At 44.5% G+C, this 20,933-nt stretch overlaps 1 protein-coding gene and 1 non-coding gene across 6 annotated transcripts in view; both read left to right on the top strand.

The window, feature by feature from the left end:
- The window catches only part of LOC124596504 (phospholipid transfer protein C2CD2L), a 575,969-nt gene that overhangs the window by 63,220 nt on the left and 491,816 nt on the right, over positions 1-20,933 (top strand). The window lies entirely within an intron of this gene.
- On the top strand, positions 9,833-9,907 carry Trnat-cgu. The gene has a single exon. It is a non-coding gene; the product is annotated as a tRNA-Thr (tRNA).

Consider the following 20,933-nt stretch of genomic DNA (forward strand, 5'->3'; position numbering starts at 1 on the left):
ATTAACTACTACGTGGGTATACTTCATTGCCTCACATTGGTCTCCAGTACGCAGGTAACTTGCTTCCCTTGTTTGCGCACTCTTTACAAAGCTACACAGCCAACCTGTCCGTCACTGCTGTCTGCTCTATTCAGCCGTCAATAAAATCCCTTTATGTACTATACTTCACATTGTGCAAGAAGGTATCGGACTCGGAGCTAGACAGAATCTACTTGGGAACTAGGTCTGATTTATGTGACACTGAATATTACTACAGCCCACAACAGTGAGCTGAAAAGAAAAGAATTTGTGCTAGTAATGAGGAAAACACTAAGGGAACCACTGTATTTTTAGTAGTGGGTCACATACCCTCTACAAATATTTTTAAATTTAGGCCATTACATATATGATATGTGCTATGGCGTAACTAAGCGAAACATTACTCTGATGTCCCCGAGAACTAGATGCCCCTGGCATCCAAAAGAAATAAATGGGAAATATGACGGAAAATTAATTTGCATTTTCTATCGTTATCTTTGTAGTATCCAAGTTAACCAACGCACAACTAAGTATTCTATATACCGATACGTCTTTTAATTGTTTTGATCATGGTAGTGCTTTACTGGGCATGGCCCTGTTGGAAGTGGCAGCCGCTTCCTTCTTCCTAGTCTGAATTTACCTTCCGCAGCCAGATATAGTGGACTCTGCTCTTTAGAGTCCGAACCACAGCGCAGCTCGGCATTTTTCACAACGACAAAGATGCGATATAATACTAATTCCTTGTGGTGGTATTGAAAGGTTTCTGTTGGATTCCTTTCATGTTAATTTCTTAAATCTGTTGTCATTTACGGCATAAATTCCTCTTCTAAATTTACTGTGGTGTTTCTGACTGTCTGGGAGGAGACTGAGCAGTGGAACGTGTTATTTTTACACATAAACAAGAACTATCTGTCACAATACTACACTTTAAAGCACAGTTTATATGTAATTCATGTCACACAGTCTCATACGGAACCTACATCCGCTTTCTTTTATATACTGTATATGATAAGATACTGTCATCCCCCTTCCCTTCTGTGTGAGAGGATGAATGAGCAAATGTATTTGTAGTTGCATGCTGGATGGTACCAGACAAGCCTGTCTGCTAGAGAACAGTAGGACCGACGTCGGAACAGGTAGCTACGCTTTCTAAAACCAGAGAGGTTTCTATGCTTAGTATGGTCCTGTCTGTCCCTTGTCATGTTCGTATAGGAAGCTGCCTCTCTGGTCACTTGCGTTTGTATTTGGGAAGCACGCTCGGTAGGAGCGCAGGTCAGTCTGTCCGCGGCGAGCGTCTGAAGTGGTGAGATCTCCGGCTAAGCGCGTGTCTGCTAAGTCCGTAGGACAATGGATTTCTTAAGTTCAGCCTAACTGAAAATTTAATCACCTTTATTTCAGGTTTAGCTCTAAAATATCTAATGTTATCTTAAATTGCAACGCAGTGTAATTCGCGTGTGAAGTTCAGAATATCTTCCGGTAGTTGCTCTGTCACTACTTTGTGAGTAATGTGGAACCACGTGTTGATCAGTAACTCTAACTAAGATCATCAATCTTAAATGCGAATGCTCGTGTGATTATAACGTCTCGTCTTGACAATATTTTTCAATATAGCAACTTTTCTTTATGTTCAACCCACGTGGGGTGTACTTTATGAGACCAGTACTTCTTTGGGTGAAAATTGAATCGGTTGGTTGTGGTTAATTTCCTCTTGCATATGTTTCAACGTTCTTCGTGTGTTACTTTATGAATGCAGTGTTGTATGCAGTCTCCCAATCTAGGCTCCATATTTGATGTTTTCTGTAAGATTACAAATTAACATTTTCACAGTCCTAAATAAGGCACCAGCTTAGTTATGACTCAAGTTTAATATGCTGAAATTTCAATGATCAATGTTAAAATAAATTTCCAAATATAAACTGATTTATTTCCTTTTATTTAAATTCTCTTATATATATATATATATATATATATATATATCACCGGTTGTCGTATGACTATTAAAAGATTATAATTAATGTTAGTCTGGTTGGGAATTTGGTAAGCTAGACTGGATACCTGGTGAAACAGTTGCTCAGTAATGCAAGGTTAACTTCCCCAGACAGCTCACAGCTTTTAACCCGCTTTTATTGAATATCAGCACCGCTTTCATAACAAATTAAAGTAACAACGTTACAGTATGACGCGATATCTATTTTTGCGTTAGTCATATAAGCCGTCCAGACACAACGCGCACCAAAATATGACGTTCCAGCACATTTGGGTGATGGTAGCCTGTTCTTGAATGTTTGTTGATTGTGAGAAAATTGTTTTACGATTCATACAAGAGGGACAAACCTCTACCTGCACGTGTCGGAAATCCATAGTGGCCAGACCGTGGTCTATCGACACTGCGATTTGTCATTACGCGATGCTGCTCGCGTTGTTTCGGACCCAACGCCTGTCATGAAAATGGGAATCAGTGGGTTCAGAAGGAGCATACTCAGCGCCATGCATGATCACGACGCCCCCATCTGTCTAGCGCGCGATGGACACATCGTATGGTATATTTGGCAGTTCAGGAAGTGAGCGTGTTTATAGCAAGAACGTGTCCACACAGGTAGTGCGTAACACGACGGCCTATCAGCATGGCACTCTTGTTGCAGCTTCCCCTGATGCGGTAGCAGAATTAAAGTGCAGACAGAGATGCGCCCAGCGACGGCATTGGACACAGGAGAAGCACCGTCTCTTGTTTTCAGGCGAGTACCGGTTCCGTTACAGCGTCACGATGGGCGTATCAGTATGCAGCGGCTCTCAGGGGAATGGATGTTGCCAATTTGCATTCCTCATTTGCATTTGCTGCGCAGCACATGGTTCAAATGGCCCTGAGCACTATGGGACTTACAATCTGAGGTCATCAGTCCCCTAGACTTAGAACTACTTAAACCTAACTAACCTAAGGACATCACACACATCCATGCCCGAGGCAGGATTCGAACCTGCGATCGTAGCAGTCGCGCGGTTCCGGACTGAAGCGCCTAGAACCGCTCGACCACCGCGGCCGGCGCAGCACATGGCTTGATGATTTGGTGTGCCACTGGGGACAAATCAGTATCACCTCTACTTCGCATAATCGTTAATTTCTTTAGCAAGTTTTTCATATCTGACGTGTTAAGAAGGACGGTTGCTGTGCCCTATCTCCGAGATCTCTATTACCGTTCAACAACATAACATACAGCAGCATGTCGCTCGTGATGTCCTGACTTGGCTCACGTAACGTGTATCCACAGGACATGTGGCCTGTAATTGAAGAAGTGTCATGATGATCTCTCCATTGGCAAAAGATTCCGAAATAGTCCCCCATTCGGGTTTCCGGGAGGGGACTGCCAAGGAGGAGGTTACCATGAGAAAAAGATTGAATAATCAACGAAAGGATAACGTTCTACGAGTCGGGGCGTGGAATGTCAGAACGTGGTAGGGAAACTAGAAAATCTGAAAAGGGAAATGCAAAGGCTCAATCTAGATATAGGAGGGGTCAGTGAAGTGAAGTGGAAGGAAGACAAGGATTTCTGGTCAGATGAGTATCGGGTAATATTAACAGCAGCAGAAAATTGTATAACAGGTGTAGGATTAGTTATGAATAGGAAGGTACGGCAGAGGTTGTGTTATTGTGAACAGTTCAGTGGCCGGGTTGTTCTAATCAGAATCGACAGCAAACCAACACCGACAACGATAGTTCAGGTATACATGCCGACGTCGCAAGCTGAAGATGAACAGATAGAGAAAATGTATGAGGATATTGAAAGGGTAATGCAGTATGTAAAGGGGGACGAAAATCTAATAGTCATGGGCGACTGGAATGCAGTTGTAGGGGAAGGAGTAGAAGAAAAGGTTACAGGAGAATATGGGCTTGGGACAAGGAATGAAAGAGGAGAAAGACTAATTGAGTTCTGTAACAAGTTTCAGCTAGTAATAGCAAATACCCTGTTCAAGAATCACAAGAGGAGGAGGTATACTTGGAAAAGGCCGGGAGATACGGGAAGATTTCAATTAGATTACATCATGGTCAGACAGAGATTCCGAAATCAGATACTAGATTGTAAGGCGTACCCAGGAGCAGATATAGACTCAGATCACAATATAGTAGTGATGAAGAGTAGGCTGAAGTTCAAGACATTAGTCAGGAAGAATCAATACGCAAAGAAGTGGGATACGGAAGTACTAAGGAATGACGAGATACGTTCGAAGTTCTCTAACGCTATAGATACAGCAATAAAGAATAGCGCAGTAGGCAGTACAGTTGAAGAGGAATGGACATATCTAAAAAGGGCCATCACTAAAGTTGGGAAGGAAAACATAGGTACAAAGAAAGTAACTGCGAAGAAACCATGGGTAACAGAAGAAATACTTCAGTTGATTGATGAAAGGAGGAAGTTCAAACATGTTCCGGGAAAATCAGGAATACAGAAATACAAGTCGCTGAGGAATGAAATAAATAGGAAGTGCAGGGAAGCTAAGACGAAACGGCTGCAGGAAAAATGTGAAGACATCGAAAAAGATATGATTGTCGGAAGGACAGACTCAGCATACAGGAAAGTCAAAACAACCTTTGGTGACATTAAAAGCAACGGTGGTAACATTAAGAGTGCAACGGGAATTCCACTGCTAAATGCAGAGGAGAGAGCAGATAGGTGTAAAGAATACATTGAAAGCCTCTATGAGGGTGAAGATTTGTCTGATGTGATAGAAGAAGAAACAGGAGTCGATTTAGAAGAGATAGGGGATCCAGTATTAGAATCGGAATTTAAAAGAGCTTTGGAGGACTTACGGTCAAATAAGGCAGAATGGATAGATAACATTCCATCAGAATTTCTAAAATCATTGGGGGAAGTGGCAACAAAACGACTATTCACGTTGGTGTGTAGAATATATGAGTCTGGCGATATACAATCTGACTTTCGGAAAAGCATTATCCACACAATTCCGAAGACGGCAAGAGCTGACAAGTGCGAGAATTATCGCACAATCAGCTTAACAGCTCATGCATCGAAGCTGCTTACAAGAATAATATACAGAAGAATGGAAAAGAAAATTGAGAATGCGCTAGGTGACGATCAGTTTGGCTTTAGGAAAAGTAAAGGGACGAGAGAGGCAATTCTGACGTTACGGCTAATAATGGTAGCAAGGGTAAAGAAAAATCAAGACACTTTCATAGGATTTGTCGACCTGGAAAAAGCGTTCGACAATATAAAATGGTGCAAGCTGTTCGAGATTCTGAAAAAAGTAGGGGTAAGCTATAGGCAGAGACGGGTCATATACAATATGTACAACAACCAAGAGGGAATAATAAGAGTGGACGATCAAGAAAGAAGTGCTCGTATTAAGAAGGGTGTAAGACAAGGCTGTAGCCTTTCGCCCCTACTCTTCAATCTGTACATCGAGGAAGCAATGATGGAAATAAAAGAAAGGTTCAGGAGTGGAATTAAAATACAAGGTGAAAGGATATCAATGATACGATTCGCTGATGACATTGCTATCCTGAGAGAAAGTGAAGAAGAATTAAATGATCTGCTGAACGGAATGAACAGTCTAATGAGTACACAGTATGGTTTGAGAGTACATCGGAGAAAGACAAAGGTAATGAGAAGTAGTAGAAATGAGAACAGCGAGAAACTTAACATCAGGATTGATGGTCACGAAGTTAATGAAGTTAAGGAATTCTGCTACCTAGGCAGTAAAATAACCAATGACGGACGGAGCAAGGAGGACATCAAAAGCAGACTCGCTATGGCAAAAAAGGCATTTCTGGCCAAATACCGGTCTTAATTTGAGGAAGAAATTTCTGACGATGTACGTCTGGAGTACAGCATTGTATGGTAGTGAAACATGGACTGTGGGAAAACCGGAACAGAAGAGAATCGAAGCATTTGAGACGTGTTGCTATAGACGAATGTTGAAAATTAGGTGGACTGATAAGATAAGGAATGAGGAGGTTCTACGCAGAATCGGAGAGGAAAGGAATAAGTGGAAAACACTGATAAGGATAAGGGACAGGATGATAGGACACCTGCTAAGACATGAGGGAATGACTTCCACGGTACTAGAGGGAGCTGTAGAGGGCAAAAACTGTAGAGGAAGACAGAGATTGGAATACGTCAAGCAAATAATTGAGGACGTTGGTTGCAAGTGCTACTCTGAGATGAAGAGGTTAGCACAGGAAAGGAATTCGTGGCGGACCGCATCAAACCAGTCAGTAGACTGACGAGAAAAAAAAAAAAAAAAAAAAAGGTGGTGATTGGTGCTCTGGCCAGCACGGTCTCCAGGTCTCTCAACCACTGAAAACATTTGGTCACGGGTTGCTGAGAGACTGGTCCGTCACTACTCACCAACCCCTACGACTGATGAACTCCAGCATAATATTGTTGGATGTAAGGTCCGCCATTTATACAAAACACCTAAATATGTTTAGCACCTCTGTGCCATCATCAGTGGGCTTCTGTTTTATTTAATCTACAATGTGAACATTTATACTAAATGGTTACAAAATTACTGGAATATTTAGTTCAAACAACAATTTGTTTCTTTTAATTAATACCTTTACACTCGGTTTGTATGGTTTTTCAGGACCACTTGTGTATTATTTACCGCAGGAAGCTTGTCATCTGCAACCAAACGATGCTGATGAGAAATTTTATTGGGAATTAATCTATCATTTTATACTTTGAACTTAATTTAGTTTGTCGCGATATTTCGCGCCTACATTCGTTCTTACTTACGTTTTGTGTGGGAAGCCCGTTTTCTCAGCATCCTGATGAGGTGTCGCGAAGCACATGTAGATATGACCCATATTTTCACAAATATGATCGTAAAGGTACTTTGCACTTCATCAAAACACACTGTAAACGTAGTTGTTTGTGACCCAGCCCAGCCAGTGTTCATTTGTTCACCAAATACACACATAGAACAGCTACACAGTGAAATAAACAACATACACACAAAAATTAACTTCACATTAAAAACAGAAACAAACAACACACTACATTTTCTAGATCTCACCATACAATAAACAGACAGCACACACGACTTCACAATAGTTAAGAAACCGTAATTTTTGAATCATTTAGTAAACATATTCATATTACAGATTAAATCAAACAGAAACCCACTGATGATGGCACAGAGGTGCTGAAACATGTTTGGGAACTTGGAAAAAACGGAGTTTTGCATAACTGGCAGACCTTACATCCAGCAATTTTAACTGCAAACACGGAAAACACAAGGAGCTGCAAATCCAAATGATGAATATCCAGCATTATAGTTGAATCAGAGTCGAATGACGTAACCGTACACAGAGGTGACAAGAGTCATGGGACAGTGAGATGCACATGTAGAGACGGCTTACACAAGGTATAAAAGGGTACTGCATTGGCGGAGCTGTTACTTGTACTCAGGTCATTCATGTGAAAAGGTTTCCGAAGTGATTATAGTCGCACAAAGGGAATTAACAGACTTCGAATGCGGAATGATAGTTGGAGCTAGACGCACGGGACATTCCATTCCAGAAATCATTGGGAATTACAATATTCAGAGATTCAAAGTGTCAAGAATGTGCTGAGAATACCAAATTTCAGGTATTACCTCTCACCATGGACAACGCAGTGGCCGACGGGCTTCACTTAACGATAGAACAGCGGCGAGTGTATGGAGTTGTCAGTACGAAAGACAAGCAACACTGCATGAAATAACAGCAGAAGTGAAATAGGGACGTACGACGAACTATCTGTTGGGTCAGTGCGGCGAAATTTGGCGTTAATGGGCTATGGCAGCAGTCAACCGGCGCGAATGGCTTTTCTAATTGCACGACATGGCCTGCAGCGCTTCTCCTGAGCTCGTGACCATATCGGTTGGGCCGTAGACGCCGGGAAAACCGTGGCGTGGTCAGATAAGTTCCGATTTCAGTTGCTAAGAGCTGATGGCAAGGTTCGAGTGTGGAGCAGACCCCACGAAACCATGGATCCAAGCTGTCAACCAAGCACTGTGCAAATAGCCAGTGCTTTCATAATGGTTTGGGCTGTGTTTACATGGAATGGACTGGGTCCTGGTTATGTTCGGCTACTTGGAGACCATTTGCAGCGATTCATGGACTTCATATTCCCAAGTAACGATGGAAATTTTATGGATGTCAATGCACCATGTCTCCGGGGCCACAGTTGTTCGCGACTGGTTTGAAGAACACTCCGGACATTTCACAGAATAATTTGGCCACCCAGACCAGACATCGAGCATGTATGGGACGTAATCGAGAGGTCAGTTCGTGCACAAAATCCATCACCAGCAACACTTTCGCAGCTGTCGACGGTTATATAGGCAGTATGGCACCGTTTTCTGAAGGGGACTTCCGACGACTTGTTGAGTCTTGATGTTGCGCTACGCCAGGCGAAAGGAGGTCCGACACGAATCCCGTGACTACTCTCCTCAGTCTGCATCTCATCCAAGCTCAGTTCGACTTAATGCTCAGACGGTTTAGAGGCGTTGTTGTTGCCAGAGATGGTGGCTCTGCTTATAAAATTCGTGCTGTGTATACCAAATCGCACACAGGTTTAATCGTGTATTCTTCCTGCTACACTGTGTAATTTCGTTAACGTCTATCCTTACTGGTTTTCCAGTTTTAATGCCCAGCAGTGTGTCCTGCACGACGTAGGTTAGTGGAATTCAGGTCCGAGCACTGCGCGGCGGGTTTCTTTATCGCTGGCCTTCTACCGCCGCTTGCGGTTACGTCAGCTCCGGAACGAGCAATAGCGTGCGGAAGTGTGGCGCGCGGCGCGGCTAATGGCTCACCAGTTTACGGCGTCGCGTCGAGCCGAGCCGAGCCACGGCTGAGCTTGCCGTGCCATAGGGCAGAGCAAGGTCCTGGTGCCACCGGGGTCACAGACTGACTCACTGTCGCTACGAGATTTCCACAGCCGTCTTCAACATAGCGTGAAGTTATACATACAGGCGACCGACATGCTGCCTCTATTGGTGGTATAAGTTCGTAGGCCTCCACGGCAGATGTCATTTTGGATAAAATAATTTTGGATATTTGGCGGTGGCGTTGTAAATAACTAAACTGCCGACGTTTCGTTCGACTTGCTGCAGTCCTCTTCAGGGCGGTTGACAGCTGTATATTGGTGAATGTCTTCCTTTACATACTGTCATTTTCGGTTATCTGATGGCTACAAACGTCACATATTTGAGAAGATGTCATTGTACAATTTGAAGAGGTTATACTGAGGGGGGGGGGGGGGGGGGGGGGTTCGTGGCTGTACGGTACGCTACTGGCTGTGCTACGCTGGTGACTGATTACGAGACAACTCTAGTAGGTGAATAGTAGAAGGTAGCGTACCAGCTGCCTGTACTGGTGATAGTTTGTAACAGCGCCATCATCAGAGCTGACTTTCGTGGCAAATCTGGCCAAAGCCGTTGGACCCCTTAAGACTGTCCAAGCAGTGTGTAAATACTGTTCGCACAGTCTAAGCTGACACACTGTGTGGTGGCTGATGGGGGCGACCATAAATGGGAAATATATGAAGATGGTACCTGTTCTTCCGGACATGTCTGAAAGAACAGATACCATCTTCATATTAGTTAAGGCTAACTGGCCATTTACCTCCTCATTCTGTGCTGGATGCACACGAATTGCCAGAACTCTCACATGACTCGGTAAGATTGTCTGCCGCGAGTAGTGAGTGTAATGGTCAGGGGAACTACGAATGTAGTGTGTGGACATTAAGCTGGGAATGTGGGTCACACGGGGGGCGTGAAAGGGATAAATCCTTGCAGTCGCACTATCCTCTGTGCCCTCGGTGGCTCAGATGGATAGAGCGTCTGCCACGTACGCAGGAGATCCCGGGTTCGAGTCCCGGTCGGGGCACACATTTTCAACTATCCCCATTGATTTATATCAACTCCTGTCGACAGCTTAGGGTCTTGATTTGATTATCATTTCACAAATGGCAAACTCCGCGGTCGCTCCCGTCAGTCAGCGCGCCGCAAGTCGGCACGGATACGCGAACAGCAAGATGAGATGCAATATGGTATTGCTTGGAACAGCAATAAATCATCTTGAAGGCACACCAGAATGGTGTTCAATAAGTCTTGATCAATTTCGGTTCAAAAAATGCGGAATTTGCTGTGGGACATCGTAGAATATTCCCGCTTCAGCCGCTATAGTCGTGAAGTTCCGATACGTGGCTTTCAAAATAGTCTATAACAGAGGTGCGTTCCAAGGCGGGAACTCTCACTTAATTCCTTTTCATGGATAGCACACCGCAGATATTCGTAGGCTCTTACAGAATGACTATGGTGACCTGGAAGTGAAAAAAAAAAAACACGGTGAGTGGATGGGCGAGGCGCCTGTCATCATAGCAACGAGGTCGCGCAAACATGTCCGACCTCCCTCGTGCCGACCGACCGCACACAGCTGTCACTACAGCAGTGTTGCACTGTGCGGACACTCTCGTGCGAGGTGATCGACGGATCACTATCAGACGCCTCGCTGCTCAACTGGACGTCTCTGTTGGTGGTGCTGAAACACTCATCCAGCAGTTGTGGTACTCAAAGCTGTGTGCCCGCTCGGTTCCTTACCGCCTACCTGAAGACTCTAAAGAGCAACGAAGAACCATGTGTGCGGAATTGCTTGCGGGTTTCGAGGCTGATCGTGACTTTTTTTTTTGTTGATTATCATCACAGGCGATAAAAAATGGGTTCATCACTTCGAAACGTCGAGCCATGAAGTGCCGCCACTCCATCTCTCCCTCCAAGAAAACGTTCAAAGCCGCACACTCAGCCGGTAAAGTCATGGCGACGGTCTGCTGGAACTCTCAAGGGGTTATTCTGTTTGATGTCCTCCCTCAACTGGCTCTGAGCACTATGGGACTTAACATCTTAGAACTACTTAAACCTAACTAATCTAAGGACATCACACACATCCATGCCCGAGGCAGGATTCGAACCTGCGACCGTAGCAGTCGCGCGGTTCCAGACTGAAGCGCCTAGAACCGCTCAGCCACAGTTGTCGGATGTCTTCCTGAGGGATATCACGCCAAATTCTATCAAACTGACGCTTTAGGTCGTCAAAATCCCACCATAGTTGAAAGGCCCTGCCCATTATATTCCAAACGTTCTCAACTGGGGAGAGATCCAGCTACTTTGCTGGCCAAGGTAGAATTTGGCAAGCACGAAGCAAACAGTAGAAACTCTCACCGTGTAAATGTCAGCCCAGGATGGCTTTCGTGAAGGGCAACAAAACAGGCCGTAGAATATTGTCAACGTACTGTTGTGCTGTAAGGGTGCCATGGATGACAACCAAATGGTCCTGCTATGAAATGAAATGAAATGTCATCCCAGACCATCACTGCTGGCTGTCGGGCCCAGTCAATGAGTTCCAGGCCGAATGTGCGCGACATCCCTTCAATTGGGGTGGTTGGTGTACAGAGGCCAATGGTAGTCGGCCGCCACGGTTTACTACTTTACATTTTCCGTCGATACCAGTATGAATATAAATTTGTGACCTACACTACTGACCATTAAAATTGCTACACCACGAAGATGAAGTGCTACAGACGCTAAATTTAACCCACAGGAAGAAGATGCTGTGATATGCAAATGGTTAGCTTTTCAGAGCATTCACACAAGGTTGGCGCCGGTGGCGACACCTACAACGTGTGACATGAGGAAAGTTTCCAACCGATTTCTCATACACAAACAGCAGTTGACCGGCGTTGCCTGTTGAAACGTTGTTGTGATGCCTTGTGTAAGGAGGAGAAATGCCTACCATCACGTTTCCGACTTTGATAAAGGTCGGATTGTAGCCTATCGCGATTGCGGTTCATCGTATCGCGACATTGCTGCTCGCGTTGGTCGAGATCCAATGACTGTTAGCAGAATATGGAATCAGTGGGTTCAGGAGGGTAATACGGAATGCCGTGCTGGATCCCAACGTCCTAGTATCACTAGCAGTCGAGATGACAGGCATCTTATCCGCATGGCTGTAACGGTCCCTGAGTCAACTGATGGGGACGTTTGCAAGACAACAACCATCTGCACGAACAGTTCGACGACGTTTGCAGCAGCACGGACTATCAGCTCGGAGACCATGGCTGCGGTTACCCTTGACGCTGCATCACAGACTGCAGCGCCTGCGATGGTGTACTCATCGACGAACCTGGGTGCACGAATGTCAAAATGTCATTTTTTCGGACGAATCCAGGTTCTGTTTACAGCATCATGATGGTCGCATCCGTGTTTGGTGACATCGCGGTGAACGCACGTTGGAAGCGTGTATTCGTCATCGCCATACTGGCATATGACCCAGCGTGATGGTATGTGGTGCCATTGGCTACACGTCTCGGTCACCTCTTGTTCGCATTGACGGCACTTTGAACAGTGGACGTTACATTTCAGATGTGTTACGCCCCGTGGCTCTACCCTTCATTCGATCCCGGCAAAACCCTGCATTTCAGCAGGATAATGCACGACCGCATGTTGCAGGTCCTGTACAGGCCTTTCTGGATACAGAAAATATTCGACTGCTGCTCACCAATTGAAAACATCTGGTCAATGGTGGCCGAGCAATTCGCTCGTCACAATACGCCAGTCACTACTCTTGATGAACTGTGGTATCGTGTTGAAGCTGCATGGGCAGCTGTACCTGTACACGCCATCCAAGCTCCGTTTGACTCAATGCCCAGCCGTATCAAGGCCGTTATTACGGCCAGAGGTGTATGTTCTGGGTACTGATTTCTCAGGATCTATGCACCCAAATTGCGTGAAAATGTAATCACAGGTCAGTTCTAGTATAATATATTTGTCCAATGAATACCCGTTTATCATCTGCATTTCTTCTTGGTGTAGCAATTTTAATGGCCAGTAGTGTACTTGCATAACTCAATCACGGTGTGTCGTTTTTTATTTTTTAGAGTGTATTTTCTCCCATTTGTCTGTTGTTTCCAGTATTCCACTTACCTAACTTTTCCCTTTAGTCCATCTGCGCGTCTTGTCAGTAGACTGCATTGCTTTAAAAGCAGAACCTTCTCGTGAACAAACGATAGTCGCACTCGCGGTAACCAGGACTGGGAGGTTCTTCCGCGAGCGGGCAGTCGGCAGTCGGTTGCAGTGCCATTACCTGGCCAGACTGCAGCAAATTGCCGTAATTGAGGGCACTGCGAGCAGCTTTTCAGCTACGGCTTAGTGAGCTCTCTTGCATACTGCTAAAAGAATTAAGGTGGATTGTGCGACGTTAGAGGAGCTGCGGTAATCAAAGGGGTCGTCCCGTCCTACGAGAGAGATTCACGAATGCTCATGCGATGTTCTACGGCAGCGCTGTAAAACTCAGCACGACCGTGAAGCATTAAAACGCAGAGGCGCTCAGCCCTTCAATAGCCGAAGTACTGTGAAAGCGTGGCTGGGGCTAGCACAAGTACTGTCCGCTGCCGAGAACAATGTGCTCGAATTGAATGGCAACATTCTGTCAAGCGTGCATTGCGATGCACTCTAGAGAAGAAAATGACGCGCCCTTTTAAAACATTTTCGTGAATGAAATTAATTCAACATTGTAACTTGACTGCTTAGTGAGATTCCAGCGCTGTAAATACAGAGGGGTACCAAAAATGTACCCACTGTTTAAAAGTCCATAACTTGCAAACTAACTGACGGAGTTGTCTCATTTTTGGTGAAAGTGTAGCTTTAAGTCCAACTTAAAGATATCACTGTAGGTGTTCGAAATGGTCACCATTAACATCCACACACAAACGATGCCGCCGAACTGCAGCGTGAACTACTGACTGCAACGTGTTCAGTTGGATCTTTGCCCATGAATGTTCGATGGATTCTCGAAGTTCATCCAATGTGCGTGGCTTTTGCCGATAAACGACGCCCTTTAGTGTTCCCCACAGGTAAAAGTACAGAGGAGTTAGGTCTGGGAAACGTGGCGGATACTCCACAGCACCTCTACGGCCTATCCATCTTGCTGGTAGATTTTCGTCGAGATACGCCCTAACACGATTTTGGTAGTGGGCTGGGGCAACATCTTGTTGAAAGTAAACTCTTCCGTCTCCATACAAGTCTCGGTGGATGCCTGAAGCTTCTGAAGGTACACGTCGCCAGTAACTGTGCCGTCAAAGAAAAATGGCCCAACCAAGCCCAGGTAAGACAACCCACACCACACATTTACTCCTGGCAAATTCACGACTTTGTTTACATGGACGTTCGGATTTTCGGCGGCCCAGTAGATACAATTGTTGCGATTTACTGTACCATTGAGTTTGAACTGTGCCTCATCAGACCACACAATCATCTCTGCAAACTCTTCATCGTTGCGCACCATGTTAGTAAACCACTCGCAGTACTCCATTCTACGATCTGGGTCGTCCTCGTTCATTGCGTGTAGCAATCGTGGGATGTAGCACTTCCACTTTGCCGTCTTCAAAATTCGCCGAACACTTGAGCGACTGACTCCAGTTTCACGGGCACACTGTCTCAGAAACTTCTGTGGTAAGCGAGTGAATTGCTGTAACACACGACGGGAGTTAGCTGGACTTGTTACTGTTACATGTCGTCCAAATCGTTGTTTGTGTACATCTTCAACACTGCCTTCGGCTTCAAATTTGTCTCGAATGCGAGGAATCGTTAAACGCGTCGGTGGCTCTGTTTGATACTCGTTTCGCCATTGCCGTTGAACCTCATTAATGTTTTCGTACTTAAAATACCACTCAAAACTGACGTCCTTTCATCGAATTTAAGCCTTGCGCCAGCCTTGTTTACCGAGTAACTAGGTGCAACTAAGAACAAAACACTATCTGGCGACTGTCATCTGACAAAACAAAACAACGCAATACAACGCTTGTGTGGCGATCGCAGGAACTACAAACTATTATACTACCAAAGATGAGACAACTTCGTCTACTAGTTTGCCAGGTATGCACTTTTAAACAGTGGATACATTTTTTGGACCCCTCTGTATATCAAACAGTCTCACCTTTTCAGTACAATGATACTTCCGGAATAATGTCGGTCAAATTTATTTGTTTATGATACCAGTAAGTCGTGTATAAACAGATACTAATATTGATGCTGTGTCTGCATCTACAGGAATACCTTTTTTGTCAAGACAAACGTTTTGCTTTGTACTGTTAAAACACTGCCAATGGTAACGATTCCGCAACCATTTCTTGTACAATGGGATGTGACGTCAACAAGCATGTTTTACTAGAATTTTCCTACCCATTGCTACTGGTACTGTAGATGAAAAATAAAACTGGAGACCGTACACGACGTACAACGAAACGCAACAAGCTGACAGTGAAGTTTGTTGGTAAAGCAAATTTTTTCAGCAGCCAGAACAGACCGAGAGGAAACGACTATTATCTGCTGCACACCTCACCGCTGGCAGGAATTCTCCTGTAAAGTGTTTTCACCCAACACGTCCTGAGATTCGTTTTCCCGATAATTATTGTGGATTAACGTAATCGGAATACAGTACACTTCCCTTAAACCTGGACATATTTAGATCAAAAATGGTTCAAATGGCTCTGAGCACTATGGGACTTAACTTCTGAGGTCATCAGTCCCCTAGAACTTAGAACTAGTTAAACATAACTAACCTAAGGACATCACACACATCCATGCCCGAGGCAGGATTCGAACCTGCGACCGTAGCGGTCGCTCGGCTCCAGACTGAAGCGCCTAGAACCGCTCGGCCACTCCGGCCGCACCCGAACTTGTAAGTGAAAGTTTCATTCTGAAAACCTGCCCCAGGCTGTGGCTAAGCCATGTCTCCGCAATATCCTTTCTTCCGGCAGTGTTAGTCTTGCAAATTTCGCAGAAGATCTTCTGTGAAGTTTGGAAGGTGGGAGACGAGGTACTGGCGGAAGTAAATCTGTGAAGACGAGTCGGGATTCTTGCTTGGGTGACTCAGTCGGTAGAGTACTTGCTCACCAAAGGCAAAGGTCCGAGTTCGAGTCTCGGTCCGCCACAGTTTTAATGTGCCAGGAAGTTTCATATCTGTGGGGATGCTGATTTCTACATTTCACCCTTTGTTTCAAACAGTCCCAGGCATTTCCTAAGGGATTAAGATTGTATGTTTCAGCAGGCCATTTGAGAAGCGACAGCGTACGCGAGTGTGGGTTAAACAAGAGACGTATGCGTGCAGTCCTGTACATGGCTGTTATCATTTTAGAATGGGGAACTATCCACAGCATACTCATCACGAATATGTAAAAGAAAGAGCAGCGCTTGTTCGCCGAGAATGTTGATATAAACATCCTGGTTCATGTTTACGGTCACCTGAATAAGTGGACGCAAGCCGTGGTACGAGAAACACCCCGAGGACGTCACATAACTAGCTCCGACATGAACGAAACTCTTCACACGTTGCGTGTTTACCCCTCATTCGGCTGTTAGTGCACACGTTGCCCTGCATCCTTTGAGAAGTGGAAAATGGCGACACGTCGGCCCAATGTAGACGCCCGCAGTTAGGCCGGTATTACACTATCAAATTTCTTTGTCCAATATCTTTGTCAAAGATATCTGATAGTGTAATAGGGACTTTGTCAAATGTCGTCCAATATTTGATCAAATCTAGGGCCTCGCTGTATATTTGATCAAAGAAACCGCTTGTCTTCTGTTCACTGCAATGTGACATGTTGCCACATGGAGCGCTAGCATCGCTGCAGCGTTCTGTCGTCTGTAGTGTTTTTATAACCATTGCCGGTAAATACGATTGGTGTGTGCCGACAACTACAAAATTAATAGAGATGTCTGAAGCTGATGAGGCGCTTTACAACGTGAGGCACCCTGAATACAAAAATAGATTAAGAAGATTGGAGACCTAACCTGAGCTAACCTAACCCAACCTAACATAACCCTCTCCTGTAGCAAGGAATCGGAGTGTTATAGTGAGCCTGTCTTCTGAAGATTTAGCAGTTCTTAAGTGAATATTGTGCTTTGTGATATGAGGATACACTTCATTGAGCACATACAGAAATGTATGCTCATCCATTCTTAAGTAATTGATGTACGACTGGACGTCTTCCACTGTAAGCTCGCGTAACAAGTTTTGTTGAATGCTTTTATCGTGTCGTCGTAAAACCCACGACTTCACCCAGATTAGATTAGTTTTTCGTTCCATAGATCCGTGCTGAGGAGATCCTTATGGATGTGGAACATGTCGATTTTTTTAAGCTGAAATAACAATACTAATAGTATGAATAAATCCAATACATCATTTGTTTCTATAAAAATTTCGCCAATGGAGTAGAAGGAGTTGGCCAGTAGTAAGTCTTTCAGGCTCCTTTTAAACTGATCTTTATTTCTAACTAAAGTTTTTATGTTTGCTGGCAAATTATTGAAGATGAGTGTTCCTGGGTAGTGGACCCCTTTTTGAACTAAAGTAAGTGCTTTTAAGTCCTTGTGCAGATCATTTTTGTTCCTGGTATTGTATGTATGAACTGAGTTGTTTGTTGGAAAAAGAGATATATTATTTACGACAAATTTCATTAAGAAGTAAATATACTGAGAGGCAGTAGTTAGTATACCCAGTTCTTTGAAGAGGTTTCTGAGGGGGGCCGTGAATTTACTCCACAAATAATACGTATTACACGCTTTTGGACCTTGAAAACTTTTGTTTGACTTCAAGATTTACCCCCAAAATATTATCCCATATGACATTATGGAATGAAAGTATGCAAGCTTTTTCATTTTTATGTTGCCTATGTCTGCTAACACTCGAATTGCAAATACAGATTTGTTAAGGCCTTTCTGCAGTTCTGTGGTGTGCTCCTCCCAACTGAATTTATTATCAAGTTGTAATCCCAGGACTTTTAAGACTGTCAACCTCGTATGTATGGTTCCATTTTTTCCCCCCACTTCTTTTCCGCATGTGCACACAATGCAATTGGAGTACGTAGAACTGCTGCGGTTAAATAACAAGTTGTTGTCAGCCATCTTGAACTTTGACGAAAAATTTGATGACAGTGTAATACCCCTTCTAGCTCTACGTCAAAGATCTTTGTCAAATATATTGGACGGAATATTGGATCACATCTTTGATCAAATCTTTGACAAAGAAATTTGATAGTGTAATACCGGCCTTAGCTACTGTCTATTTCTTGTGTCGCTTGGCTCACTGAGGACGTGCAGCTTTGTGCCACTGTGAGCAACAGACTTATGCGACGCAACGGACTCCGAATGTCCACTGCATGCAGTTCCATTCGCAGTGTTTGCTCTTAAACCGGTTGAGATGTACCGGCATTTACTAACAGCTGCAAATCCTGTCGTGTTTAAAACAGATTGTCACTGTCAAAGCATGGCATTCTTCCCCGGTCGCTGTCGCTAAGAAGACTTTTACTACCACTACTCTTTCGGCTTGTTGGATGGCTGCGAATGGTCCTCTATTTCTTGGAGACACGTCGAACAACCCGTCTCCATACAATAAAATCGGGCAGTTTCATTCACGGTGTAGTCAAATGGTTCAAATGGCTCTGAGCACTATGGGACTTAACTTCTGAGGTCATCAGCCACGGTGTAGTCATGTGCAAGCCCAGAAACGATAGCGCCATTCTGCAATCCTGTCACATCAACACGTCGACACTTCGTATTGGTGCTGATGCCACAAACATGAACAATTGTATAACGACCGTGGTGAGTCCGTTGGGGTACAAGCAGCGCAAGACTTGGCGGAGGCTAACTACAGGTAAACTATTTATCAAAATATTGCTCTCACTGGCCTAAATAGTGAGTCTCTAGCACAGTTTAATTACTTTTTCAGAAATCCATTTATTCCGACACAATGTACCGTCTTAATCTCCGCTTCAGATAGTACTGGTATTCATCAGTGAATCATACAGAAGCCTTTAGCGCATTAACTGTACCTCACTCTTCGGATGAATCCCCCTCCCCATCACGCCTCATCCTCAACCGTCGCTGTCATTGGATCAGTCCAATGTTTGAGGTTATACGAAATGAGGTAACAAATCGTAAGTCTGCAGATTTTCGTCTCCGTTATCGCGGATGATAAAATCTCTTTCGTTAGGACGCGTCACATTCATGTTCAGACTTTCTCAATGCTCTGCATTTCTATCTCTCGGCTGGGATTTTCTTGAGGGTTCCACTGATGTCGCTGGATATGTGAACAGTGTCGAGAGACAGTGAAGCACCTTCTCATAAAAAGCTATTTTTTTACGATTTTCCAGACAAATTGAGTTAGTGGATAAAAATCTTCAGCCTGCTATTGGTAGGCCGTCGCCATTGATTAAATTCTGAACGCAGATACTGAAAGGGCGAGGGGTCCAGAACATTGTTGTTGCGCTGCCACTGTTGTAGTTTAAGTCTGTCGTTCGCCGTGGCTGACTGTTTACTTCCGCTATCGCTGATAGGCATGTACACAGAGAAACCTGTATCCGTCATTTCTACTGAAACTGTACTGTGTTTCGATATTTCAGCCGATTCATAGGTCTAAGAGAAAGTGTCAAATCATCAGTAGTGGAGAACCAAGAATGGATTTTGAGAACATACGAGTGCTAGCCAGACAGAGCAATATTTATAGAAAGAAAGTCGGTGAAGAAATTGAAATATCGACACGATTGAGTAAAATTTCAATACAGAGGACAGCTAAAGACTTCGTTTTCGCGGCTAACCGCCATCAAGGAAGTAAATACCGAGCCACGGCGATCGTGGAACATAAACAACTACCAGGAACAACCGGGATGGCGCAGCGACAATATACGAGGTTTGGGACTTTAATAGTGGCAACTATTTATTTACAGCACGTACAAAATAGATACGCGTTTCAAAGTTTTACTGAGCTTCAAAGTAGTCACCAGCATTGTGTATAACCCGTTGCCAGCGATGTGGAAGTCGTAGGATACTCTTAGCAGTGCCAGTTGTGTTGACAGTTCGAGCGGCGCGGTCTATTGCCCGACGAATTTGTAGCAGTTCTGAAGCGAACGCCGTGAAGTGTTTCCTTCAGTTTAGAAATCGAGTTGAACTCACGACGGCGTAAGTCAGAGGATTGCAGTAGGTGGTATAGCACTTAGCAGCCCCGTCAGTCAATCAAATCAGTAACAGCTTGCACTGTACGTGCTTGGGGATTGTCCTGCAAACTGATGGTCAGGTCCTGCAGAGTCATCACTTCTCTCTCTAAGCTGGTCGTAGGTCGAGTTCCAAAAACGAACAACTTAGAGACAAAAGTGATGACTCTGCAGGACCTGACCATCATTTTGCAGGACAATGCTCAAGCACGTACAGTGCAAGCTGTTACTGATTTGTTTGGCTGAAGGGGGTGCTAAGTGCTATACCACCTACCACACTCCCCCGACTTAAACCCTCGTGAGTTCAACTCGATTTCTGAACTGAAGGAAACACTTCACGCCATTCGCTTCAGAACTGCTACAAATTCGTCTGGCAAAAGACCGCGCCGCTCCAACTTTCAACACAACTGGCACTGCTAAGAGTATTCTATGAGTTCCACATCGCTGCCAACGGGTTATACACAATGCTGGTGACTACTTTGACGGTCAGTAAAACTTTGAAACACGTATCTATTTTCTACGTGCTGTAAATAAATAGCTGCCATTATTAAAATTCCAACCCTCGTATTTAGGGTTTCTCCTTTCTTTCGGCGTATGCTTTTAGTATTTATCCAATGACAAAGGCACAGCTAAGGCAGCCTGAAAAATTTTACCCTGTATCTCCACACCTCCGGGAATGTGCAGGAAAATAGCCTTTCACAAGTGGACGCTACACTGTCTTGGGACAGCACTCAGCAATCCAGAACCCCAGTGCAATCCGGAAGAACAGGTCATTAGATGGATCGAAACGTCGGGCATGGAAGAAGATGGAAGAGGAATACGACGCGGCCTAGCAACTCAGATTTTACCGGCAAATCGTACAGACTATAGTAA

Source organism: Schistocerca americana, chromosome 2 (genome assembly GCF_021461395.2).
Source record: "Schistocerca americana isolate TAMUIC-IGC-003095 chromosome 2, iqSchAmer2.1, whole genome shotgun sequence".
NCBI lineage: Eukaryota > Metazoa > Arthropoda > Insecta > Orthoptera > Acrididae > Schistocerca > Schistocerca americana.